The 8,744-nt window shown below is 46.4% G+C and overlaps 1 protein-coding gene across 2 annotated transcripts in view; it reads left to right on the top strand.

The window, feature by feature from the left end:
• Nucleotides 1-3,585, top strand: part of fcho2 (FCH and mu domain containing endocytic adaptor 2) — a 63,429-nt gene extending 59,844 nt beyond the window's left edge. For both annotated transcript variants that reach the window (XM_031577503.2, XM_031577502.2), the window contains one exon: nucleotides 1-3,585. This exon is cut by the window's left edge and continues 854 nt beyond it. The gene's annotated coding sequence lies outside the window, so the exon portion shown is untranslated.
• Nucleotides 3,586-8,744: the final 5,159 nt, after the last annotated feature.

Genomic DNA, 8,744 nt, shown 5'->3' with positions numbered 1-8,744 from the left:
ATCAATCATCATCATCATGCACGTAGAAGCTTTGGACAGTGAAGTGGATTTCTCCTCTAAAGGGCTCGTCCCTGATAGCAGCAGACACAGGGTCTGGCCCAGGTCTGGCTCAGCTTTGGCCCAGCACTGGAGTTGCTATCTGGGCTGTTTCAGACAAGACCAAGCTAAAATAACCCACATCACTGACCCCAGTGCCTCTTTTCTACAACTAAAACACTTTTGATAAGAATCCCTTTGTACTCTACGAACACCTTTTATACATTCTAATGCTAAGCACAGCAAAGAAAAAAGCACATTGTTTTTCAACTTTTTCCTTCCTTTCTGCTTTCCCCTGTCTGTCTGTCTTTCTTTGTTTCTTTTATGTTCCAGTTCCTGTTTGTATTTTCTTGGATGTTGAAGGGAAAACATTGACTCTTCTCTTTGTTCTTCAGAAAGCTAAACAGTACATAACACAAGCAGTTGTGTTTGAGTGTGTGTGTGTGTATGAGTGTGTGTGTGGGGGGGTCTCCTTCATGACTTTTTGTACAGATTTATCAAGAACTTTTTGACAAGGGAGAGCCCCGTCTCCTGTGCTGAAGACGTTTGTAAGGTGCTAAGGCCACTTATGTTGGCCTCTGGTCGTTTCACCATTATCTCAGTTCCAAGTGCCAAGACACAGAGGCCCATTCTGTGCTCACCTGTACTTACCTGTCTACACCTGCTACACCAACCCCTTCTTTAACTCACAGACTCGCTTCTGAGAAGGAAAGAGAGAGAGAGAGAGGAGAGAAAGAGGATAACAAGGGAAACTCCAACTGAAAGAAGGAAGTTTGAATGTTTTTATCCAAAATGGATGGATTGGATGGCAACACTCTTTCCCTGTGCTGGAACAGCCGAACACCCCCTCAGCCTTTTAGCAGAGAAGAACACCTGACGCACACCAGTGTGTGAAATGCAGCAAGTCTTAAACTTCGCATAACGTGCAGGCAAAGAAGAAAGTTGAAAGAGATTTGAAGCTATTTTTCTTGAGCAAAAAAAAAACCCTCAAAAACTGGTTTGGACTTCTTTAAGATCCTCTGGAGCTCCTAAGTCAGGAAAGATCCAGAACTGAATCTGAGCACATGTTCTCCAGCACTGAGGTGTGCTCTGCTTTGGTAATGTAGCATTAATCAGAGTTTGTTTTGACACTAAGAAAGGAGAGCAAAGGGTTTCCCCTCCTCTGTATCTTACATGGTGGCTCTCCTCCTCTGTATCTTACATGGTGGCGAGACCAGCAGGAGGGAAACTAGAAGCCTTAGGCCCACATGGAGTCCATGAGCCCAGACTCTGAAACGGATTTGACCCAGTTCAGGGCGCCCCTTCTGAGTGAGCTATTTGGAAAAAAAAGACCAGCCTTTGTGGAGTGGACTATTTCACAAGACCAGGCAGAAATACCACCACTGATCAGTGCCTTTTTTGTACAACTAAAGAAGCTTCTTTGGGTAACAAACCTGTTTTGAACTCGTCAGCTGAAGTCTGGGAGGAGCATATTGGCTGGTCATCATTGCAGCCCCATCTGCGCAGTGTGGGATGACAACACTTTACCTCATTGGACCTCTCCCAGACTTTTTTTTCTTAAAACATTACTAAGTTGAGTCCTTTCCTTTTTGTTTTTAGGACAACTTAGGGAACAGGGTCACTGCACAGGACCTGCTAGAGCGCATTTCGTACGATCCGAGAATTCCTGGCTGATGCCTGTGCCAGGCAGCGCCTGACCCTGCTGTGGATCTGACCTCTGACCTCTGTCAGACAGAGTGCCCGGCCCATTCCACAGCCTGTTTATAGTCCGCCTGTGGTCCCTCTGTACTTTGTCATTGGTGTTGGTGGGTTGGTATACTAGGGGTTCTTGGAAGCAGTCAGGTCTGCCCTAAGCACTGTGGGTGATCACTGGGTTGTTCTGAGGTCAGCCAGGGTGGAGTGCCGATGAAGGTGACCTTCACTGCTCCAGCTGATCAGGGATCAGTGTTCAGCCCTCAGCCTGGGCTGCTCTCTTGCCTTGTGAGGACCTCCTTCCTAAGAGCTTCTAAAACCCTCTTGTGCCACGATTGAAATTGGGAGTAGCTTTGTGTATTATGTGGATAGCGCACACACACACACACACACATACACTTAATCACTCATAGACATATGTAAACTCACATACACACACACAGGCATTCACAGGAAGGTCAGCCTCTTTGAGGTCTTCTAGCTTTTTTGCCATTTCTGAATTTGAGGGGTGACATGGCGTAGAGTGGGGTGAGGTGGGAATGGCGTCAAGTGGGGTGAGGTGGGCATGGCGTCGAGTGGGGTGAGGTGGGCATGGATTAGAGCGGGGTGGACATTGCGTTGAATGGGGTGAGATGGGCATGGAGTAGAGTGCGGTGGGCATGGTGTAGAGTGCGGTGGGCATGGCGTAGAGTGTGTTGGGCATTGCGTTGAGGGGGGTGAGGTGGGCATGGAGTAGAGCGGGATGGGCATTGCGTTGAATGGGGTGAGATGGGCATGGAGTAGAGTGCGGTGGGCATGGCGTAGAGTGGGCTGAGGTGTAGCCTACATTGAGTGGATAATCCAACAAGCCTCCATTGAAATCTTGTCTCTTATTAGTTAAATGTTCCCCGAGAGTCCTTCTGCTTGGCTCATTTTGTAATGAAAATGAAAAAGAAGCGGATGAAACACAAAATGGATTCACACCTTTGTTGTGAAAGTCACGGTGCATCAGCATCACAGCCTGTGTTTAGTGGTCGTATTCGTCACATTTTAATGGTAGCTTTTAAAGATGTCCCTGGTGTGGTTTTAAATGGAGTAGCGGCAGGACTGGCTGAGACCAGGATTTTGTGGAGAGAGGGTCTGTGTAGTCTGTTCACAGGTTTATGTGTGTCTGTGTATGAGAGAGGGTCTGTGTAGTCTGTTCACAGGTGTTTGTGTGTGTGTCTGTATGTCGTTTGAGCATCTTAGCTCAGGCAGGGATTACCTGGGAAATGAAAATGACATATGTGTGTGTGTGTGACAGAGAAAGACTGTGAGCTGAGACAGGGATCACCTGGGATGTGTGTGTTCTCTGAGGGTGGGATGTAGCAGCTGATCTCGGATCAGGGCCTGATGTGGTCCAGTTTCAGCTGCTCACAGGGACGTCCTCACTCACCTGTGTGCCACAAACAAACAGCCCCCACACACATCAGAGTAAGTGTGTGTCTTTTCAGCCTCCACACACAACAGAATATGTGTGTGTGTGTGTGTGTGTGTGTGTGTGTGTTTAGCAAGCTGGTTCTTGCTGCCTCTCACATCTCTGGTGAAAACTCAAAGGCATTTTCTTTTCGATGTATCTTTTCTGGTAAATCACTCACTCTGTCCCTGTGTTTCTGTGTCCTTCTGTCTCACACTCTTTTACTCCAGTTTTTTTTTTTTGTTTGTTTCTTAAAGAGCGTTACGCGAAAAAAAGACAACCTGTATAAATGATTTTTTTTTTTTTTTTCATGAAATGTACATTTTTACAAATATATCTGCCACTTTTGTCTTCACCTTGATTTCATTTTGTCTGTAATAAATGTGTAATATATAAATATATACAAATATGAAATTACATCATAACAGCGTGGCTCTCTCATTATTTCATTGGATTGTAGGGAGTGATTCTGTGGTTTGAATTAAATGAGGACAGTTGCATGATTATTCTTCATGTTCTTAATGTCCACAGTCATGAGCTACCAGCATTACCAGGAAGGTAAAAAAAAAAAAAACAGTTAAACCCAAATTATGTTTTGGACATTAAATCAGACTTGTATACGTGCACATAAACACTCTCACACACACACACACACACAAATACACATACACACACACAAATACACGTGCACACACTCACACACACACACACACACACACACACACAAATACACATACACACCCTCACACACACACATACAAATACATATACACACACATTCTTGCATAACCTGCTTTTTAAGGACAAAAGTTTGTGGAGCTGTAGTAGTGCTGATGGCCTGGGAGCATGCAGCCAGGCGGTCTCTGAAATGATGGCCCTCTGCTTTAAAAAAGGAGTCACTGCCAAAGCGCACCCCAGCGCAGTAAACACAACAGACCACCTCATTAAGGGGGAGTTAAGCTCTGCCATGGCCAGTCATGCAATTTTTCCTCTTACATTTTTTATTTATTTTTTATTTTTTTCGAGTGGACATTTTACCTACTGACCCTTGGAGGAACTTGTTTCGTGTCTCTGACCGGCTGCGGTCAGTTGCGGTCAGCTCCCTGGGCTGGCCAGTGCGCTATACAGCAGGTGAAAAGTGGAGAGTGTGTTTTCTTTGCACTCTTTGTAATTTAAGACAAGCGGCAAAGGCATATTGAATTGGACAGATTTTTTATGAGAACATGTTGTTCAAATTGATGCTTGGTTTATCCATACAAATGTGTTTTCCACCAAAGTATAGCGCATATCTGACTCGGTTATTTAGAGTTATTTCAAAATTGAAAGGGACATGTGGAGCTCTGTGTTTTAAGTGTGTTGTTCCTTGTGAATTCACTGTAGAGGGAGATCTTGCATTCAGGCAGCATATCCTCCTGGATTCAGCACCGGATTAGTCCACATCAGCCTCAATAGACCTGTTCTAAACCTGCTCCCTGATGAACCACACTGGCCTCTGCATACCTGTTCCAAACCTGCTCCCTGATGAACCGCACTGGCCTCCTCAGACCTGTTCAAAACCTGCTCCGTGATGAACCACACTTGCCTCTGTAGACCTGTTCCAAACCTGCTCCCTGATGAACCGCACTGGCCTCCTCAGACCTGTTCTAAACCTGCTCCGTGATGAACCACACTTGCCTCTGTAGACCTGTTCAAAACCTGCTCCTTGATGAACCCAAAGCCAGGGGTGGGGGGTGTTGGCCTGAAATTGTTAGAAACAGACTGTACACTTTTCTCTCTCAGGTCTGGAAGGTTAGTATGTCAGTGAGTGAGCACTGTGTAGTGTCCTTTGTGTGGACCTTTTCTGTCTGCTTGTCATTGCCTTGTTTGCTTAGGGACTCAGAGGGACGATTTTAGAGAATTACTGGAGAGCGACATCACCTCCATTTACGGTCTGTTTGGTGCCGACGTAGCCTCCCCACTCTCCCCACCCTCCCCCGCTAACGTGAGCTGAACCATCTGAACAAATAGACCCGCTGTTAAGTCTGCTGCTGAAGAAACGATATTACTCTGTCTGCATTTTCACTTTCTACATCTGTGTTTTATTAACAAATGCATTTTCCGTCTATTTCTATTTTGTCTCTTAAAATTACAGTACTCTCCATGGTTTTGATGCGTCTTCTACGGGTGAGAAGATGCCTATTACAAGCACTTTCAATTACCTTCTTACATGAAATGGTCATACCCAAGTAAAGGCTTTTCTGCATGAAGCTGCCTTCTTTGTTTCCTGTTTCTCCCCTGTGTCTCTGCACTGTCAAACCTTCCTTGTGGCCATTTCTCCCCTACACTTTCAGTCACTTCCCCTCCTCTCCTGTGTTTGCGGGAAGGTAAATGCCACTGCCCAACTCTTCTGAAAATACCTTATTCTTATTGTTCATATATGATGTTTTTTGTTTAGGGATTTCAAAGGGTAGGGCTGCCAGATTCAATCTATGAATTGTTACTGGATTTTTGCGTTGTTGTCTGAGGGTAATACATTTAAACAGGTTAGACTAATAATGTTAGGCTAATACATTTACCATGTTGTCTAATGGATAAAATCTGTTTTTATATTTTTACGTTTATTTTCTAAACATTTAATTCAAGTTGCCTTTGGGCATCCCCTTTCTGAAAACACAAAGCTAACTGGCTTTACATTCCACTTGTTATAAGGTAAATGAAATGGAATGAAAAGATACAATTGCCTTTTCAACTCTACTCAAATAACCAAGTAAAATGTCAACACAGACCAACTGGTTTATCAAATTAGGAACATTCCTGGATTATCCAGTATTATTTTACTGGATTATCAATTTAAGAAATGTATTGCATGTAGAGTGTAGACTCATGTGGCGTCTACATTTTGGTCTTTTGCCAGAAATGCCACCCTCCTACCGGGGCAGCTTTTAAAGACGTTCTGCTATATATGGAGCAAGTTCCAAAGTTGACATCACAGGACATCCTTGTAACTCTCATTGTGACATCACAAAGGCACCATGGCGATTGATACTTGTTGTCCTTCCCGTGTTGGCCATACATTAGCGCTGTGCCTTTGAGCACCGAGGGCAACAATTACATTGTGCGCTTGGCTTACAGATAATGCCACGCTAAACACCGGTGGAGTGTTTACTTGGCCTGTGTGTGTGTGTGTGGAATCTCTCCAATCCATTTACGGGCTGGCATTGATACAATTGGCCATCTGCCGACCTGGATTAGAGCGACCGCTCGTCCTGATTGGCTGTCTTGAGAGAAACGCCAGCTGCAGAGGCAGAAGCCGGCGAGGCGAGCTCCTCTGAAGCGACGTCTGACTTCTCCCTCTCCCTCTGTCACTCCATCTTCCTCTTCTTTCTGTCTTCCTTTTGCTCTGTTACATTCCCTTCTCCCCTTTGTCTTCTATCATCCTCCTCTTGCCTTCAGTGTCTTCCTCCCTGCTCTCACACTGGCTAAGCTTTGAGGGTTCACTGTGTGTGTGTGTGTGTGTGTGTTTGTGTGTGTGTATATATGTTATAGTCGTGTGAATGATCTTGCGTGTCCTGGGGTGGTGGTACCGTTCCTTGTGTACTAATGGAGCTGGCGAGCGAAGCCGTGATGCAGCAGGAAGCCGCGAGGAGAGGGAGAGGCAAGCAGAACGAGAGAACAAGAGCATGGCCTTCCGTGCTGGGCGAAGCGAGGCACGTCATTGGCGATTTATCAGCATGCCGGTGAGGGGGGTGGGCAGGGTGGAATGGGGGGGGTCACTGGGGAATTACCACACATTAACTCCCATGATGCTCTTAGACCCACCCTTCCCCCGGGTCCTGTCTAGCCCCCCCCCCCCCCCCGTGAGGCGGGCATGAGCGCCCCTCTCTGTGGGGGCTAGGCTCTGGGTGCGTGCGTGTGTGTGTGTCAGGTCGCGGTAACCCTGCAGTCTGCTGCTCTTTATGGCTAATGTGCCTCTCACATGAGAGCAGGACTCCAGGTAAATGTCTCCATGTTTGGATCACACACACACATGCCCTGCGGCCCTCAACATGACTTTTAGGACAGAAGGCCATTAAAGAGTGCGAGGGGGAGAGAGACAAGGGAAAAAAGGCCTTGGTAAGACACAGAGAGCTTTTTTTCCTGGGATTGTGTGTGTGTGTGTGTGTGTGTGTGTGTGTGTGTGTGTGTGTGTGTGTGCATTATATGCCTTGATGAATTTGACCAGTTGACATGCATTAGACCAATTATTCTGGTTCTCTGCTTCTCTCTGTCTCTCACTCGCTCGCTCACTCACACACGCATACACACACACACGAATTACCGCAGGTATAGTGTGTTTTGGGTTTGTACTGTGGAAGGGAAGTGTGTGGGGACAATTAGATCGACACTCAACTGTCGCCCGTGGCTCTGAGGTGGCACTTCTGTGGTGACAATGTCAGACGCCGTCAAAGTCATGTCTCTCTTTTTTTTTTTTAAACAACGTTTGGACTTGACTAGGAGATGATGGGCAGAACAGGAAGGCCCAGACCCTATCTGAAACCAGGGCGGGGGGGACGGACGGACGCTGCTTACTGCTTTGAAATGATTGGCTGATGAGTGGATGATCATGGTTATTGCATAGTGCTGATTGGTTGTGCGGCACTTAGGGGTGTGGCCATGGTATGATTTCATTAGGTGGGGCTCAGTGAATTGCTCTGATGAACTGGAAGGGAGAGAGGGACAGAGGGGAGAGAGAGAGAGACAGAGACAGAAAGTGGAGGAAGAGAGCGTGCCACAGTGAACCGCTAAAAGCAACCCCACCCCCCAACGTTGCCTTTCAAAGATGGCAGGCAGGACGCCCCATGAAGGTTAGCGTGCAGCCCAGGCCTTTGTGCAGTACTGAACTCTCAGCATGGAGAGGGAAGGGGTGGAGGGTGTGTGTTTGTGTGTGTGTGTGTGTGTGTGTGTGTGTGGGGATGGGTATATGTGTGTGTGTTTGCATGTGTCTGATTTATGTGTCTTTTTTTTTGGGTGAGTGAGTCTATCTTTGTGTATGTGACTGAGTATACATGTTTATAACTGTGTTTTGTTTACCAGTGTGATTGCGCGCGTGTGTGTGTGTTTGTGTGTGTGTGTGTGTGTGTGTGTGTGTGTGTGTGTGTGTGTGTGTGTGTGTGTGTGTGTGTGTGTGTGTGTGTGTGTGTGTGTGTGTGTGTGTGTGTGTAAGAGAGAGTTCACTAAGGGGGCTGGGTGGAGGTCTGAGGTACTGAGATGGGACCATAGACCTCACGCTCACCACCTCTCTGCGAGCCCTTCCTTACGGGCATGGCTGCTTCTTTTATTTATTATTTTTATTAATTTATTTATTTGTTCCAGCTCACATGAAACCACGGCCCTACCAGGAAGTGCTTCATGTGGTCGTCATGTTACCCATTAGAGGCAAGAGACTGAAGGGTTGTCTCTTTGGGCTCTTTCCCTGGCCTTTGTAATACAAATATGACGTCCGTTTAGAAGATCTTTTCAGCTATGATTCTGGTTAGAGTACTAATGAGTACCAACACAGAGGAAATGGGAACCAGGGGAGACAGGAACCAGGAGAAATAAGAACCAGGACGGGGATCAAAAC

The sequence above is a fragment of the Clupea harengus genome, chromosome 12, assembly GCF_900700415.2.
Source record: "Clupea harengus chromosome 12, Ch_v2.0.2, whole genome shotgun sequence".
In the NCBI taxonomy this organism is placed as follows: Eukaryota; Metazoa; Chordata; class Actinopteri; order Clupeiformes; family Clupeidae; genus Clupea; species Clupea harengus.
The sequence above is the reverse complement of the archived record's forward strand: the minus strand, read 5'-3'. Positions and strand labels throughout refer to the sequence as shown.